Genomic DNA, 3,844 nt, shown 5'->3' with positions numbered 1-3,844 from the left:
TATATATGTGTATATATATATATATATATGTACCGGCACATCTTTACAGCCCCTTCTTTTGTCTTACATTGTTATATGCATGAATAAGACTCAATGGCAGAATAAAGTAATTTATAATTATAATTATAATTATTATTATTATTAATGTTATTAAGGGACGTTGACTAGCAAAATCATTGGACACTGGGTAAAATGCTTTATAATATTTGTTCTGGCTCTTCTCATCAACCGAGCTTCTCTGCTCGCTATTCATGAGTGGGTCATTGGAGGTAGAGTCCTCAGGCACCACCTCCAAAGCATCCCAACAGAAGAAACTACCATTAGACTTTCTAACTGGATTCCTAAGCATGACGAACTGAGACAATGGATGTCATCCAGCCATCTCATCCTTGGTTTGTCCCTAAATCTTCTACTTGACTCAACTTGCAGATTCTGTGATTGTTTGCTGTGACATTCTGAGTTCAAATCTTATAATGGTCAACATGACCATTCATTATCATGAAGTCAATAAAATATAGCACCAGTGAAGTACTAGCATTAAAACAATCAACTGTGTTTTTCCCCAAAAATGTTGGGCCCTTGTATCTATGTAAGAAATTATTATTTGGCTCAGTCGTTTCATTGTTGGACAAAATGCTTGGTGGTATTTAATTATGTCTCCTTTATAATCTGAATTTGAAACCCACTGAGATCAACTTTGCTTTTCATGATCAATAAATTGAAGTACCAGTTATATACTGGGATTCATCTGCTAAACTCTTCACCAAAAGTTTTGGCCTTGTGCCCTTTTTAGATTTGTTCATTATTAACAAGTTGGTATAAGACATTATTTGATGTGAGAAATCCTTGTTATTAATGAGATTCTAGAAATGGCAATTTGCCAAAGTAAATAAAATAATTAAGCTAATATTAATTAACATAATTATTATTTTGAGATTCAAAAATCTAATTAGAAATATCTATGCAGTGAGAAAAAGGCAATATTACCTCAATAACTTAAATTTTTTTAAGCATTTCAACGAGTATGGGAGACAACTCCAGGCACATTTTGATCTTATTTGAATAATTAACCTCAGTGATTTATTTTTCGACATGATGGATAAAAGTTAGCTTTTCCCCACCACTCCTTATATTATGAATTTGAATCATGCCATGATTGACTAAACATTGTTTTTTTATACATCTTGAGTTAATAAAATAAATGTTTAGCAGAAATATTGTGGGCCATTCATTCTATTGAATCAATGGCCCATTGACTCAAGGTTCCATTACAAATCTGTCACCTTGTGTCAATGGAAGTAACCAGTAACATAGCACCATAATCAAAGAAATTGGACCAAAAACTTTAAAAAACAAAGTAATAGAATCAGAAATAACTGAGCTATTTTTGTTTTTTTCTTAAAGAATAATTCATTAAATGTTATAGCTTTAGAAATGTCATACTTTGCAAAGATCTCCTACAATTCTGAGACTAAAAATGTAGACAATGACAATTCTTAACATCAACTGCTCAAAGCCATGATATGAGAACCTCAGGAATTTGACCGATTAATTTAATTCATAGATTTTTCTATATCTTCCATATTATATTCACATATCTTTGTTCAAGCCTTAAAGATTCATCTGGTATCCATTATTCATCAATAGGCAGATTTGGTTTTAATATCCACCTTAGGACACTTATTGTCTCTGTTCTTCAGAACAAAGCTAATACAAGTCAACATGGGACTTGGAGAGATAATTGAAGAGTGTATTGTTCAATAGCAAGCAGATACATATTTAAAGAGACATTTAAAGAGGCTTTTGAGACCTCACAATTTTGTTTCATTTATTCCTTCTCACATTTTTTATCAATCACAATGTAACCTGTATTTCTCTATATTATAGCAAACAGTCTTCTACAGGATAAAATATTCAACACTGACATAAGGATACAAATATATAAAGGTTACAGGTGTACATGTTTGAATCAACCACAGTATATAACTGGTAATTATTTTACTGACACTGGAAGGAAAAGTAATGTCATTCCCTATTTGAATTCAGAATCAAAAAATAAAGTGACAAATCATGATTGCAAAGCAAACTTCATAAGCATTAAGCTATACTATGTGTGTGTGTGTAATATTATATAACATTATATAAATATGTGTGTGTTTGTGTGTGTGTTTATGTGAGTGTGTCTGTGTGTATTTACATCCATATATATGTATACACATACATGCGTGTGTGGCGGGGTGCATATTTAATTATATATTGTCATATGTGTGTATATGCATGTGCATGCATACGCTTTTTTGTCAATATAGAAGTAAAATTTCATTATCTTTTAGTATTTGACTGTTCTTGTTACTTTGCCTTCACTGTTTCAAATATTTCCTTTTCTTTTTTTTTTGTCAGACTCATAATCAATGACAATCCACCAATGCCCATCCCATTTTCTATTAGGTGGGGACTACATTATCTAATATCAATAACCCAAGGATATGGTTTTATTATGATTTGGCTTCGATGTAAACCTAGCGGGCAGAGCAATACCATAAATGATAACTTTGGCAACGAAGAATTGATTTATTGGGTTCACTATTCTGTTCTTGAATTGTTTAGGATTTCTTCCTTAGGCCACAGGTTACCATTTATTGAAGAAGGATTTTGCATATGTGGCATTCCTGTCATTACTCCCAGAACATCATCTATGTAAGAGAAATAGCTTCAGCCAAGAAATCTTAACTGTATTAAGAATTTAGTTTGCTAAAAGATTATATTTCCACTTCACATATACATACAAGCATAATAATCATTGATGAAACCGTGATAATCATTAATTAGTTGTAATCAATCAATTGATTTATTTCATCATAAACGATGCCACATTGCTTAAGACTAGGTCTTTGAATTTACTTGAGCTTTCATTTTACTGTGGCTTGGTAGAGAAAAGGCCATTTTTTTAAAAGACAAAATATGAAGACAATGCCAGTAAGAAATGTCAAATAAACCAGGCAACCATAATTAATTACGATTAATTAATTGATTAATAATTATTTTATTAAGTTAAATTGAATATTTAAATTAATCACCAAGAGACAGGGGACAATTAGGCATGTCATATCCTATTCATTTTCTTTTGTATTATAACTTCCTTATGTATATTCATATACACTTTTATTTCAATATTACCTATTCACATACACACACACATATAAATATATATGTTTATATGTAGTTTAGCGATTTTACTATTGACCCACCCATGTTAGCCTCTGGCTGCTCGTTACCAACCTGCCTGGATTTAAATTAAATCATTGACCAAAATGATGTCATTACAAGATTGACAAAACAAGGGTATTAATAGATAAATAAAAGCACCATCATAACTTTAAGTCTGAACCATTTTTTGAGTTCCAAGTACCAGCTTAATATGTAGTGAGCATCGTACTCTTTAATCTATGAGATCATATGGTACCATTGAAGACTTTATTTTTTAAGTTGCATATCACGTACAGATCAGTCTGCATACTCTCTCTCTCTCTCTCTCTCTCTCTCTCTCTCTCTCTCTCTCTCTCTCTCTCTATCACTTTCTCCTTCTTGTCTCACATACTGACACTTCACTAAGCAGTTCTTTCCTCAAAATCTTATTTCACTGAATTCCCTCACCCTTACATTCTGTCTTATAGATGCTGAAGCAGAAAACATTAATGGTTAATAACATCAATTTCACCAATCTTAGAGGGTCTGCAAAGGTCGTGGGTGCTCCCCTTCTTTTTCTACTCCTTATGAATAAAAAAAAAAATGGTTGTCTACATATATATATAGGCAGCCCTTTATATACAATATATATATTTAT

Source organism: Octopus bimaculoides, chromosome 12, assembly GCF_001194135.2.
Source record: "Octopus bimaculoides isolate UCB-OBI-ISO-001 chromosome 12, ASM119413v2, whole genome shotgun sequence".
NCBI classification, from domain to species: Eukaryota; Metazoa; Mollusca; class Cephalopoda; order Octopoda; family Octopodidae; genus Octopus; species Octopus bimaculoides.
The sequence above is the reverse complement of the archived record's forward strand: the minus strand, read 5'-3'. Positions refer to the sequence as shown.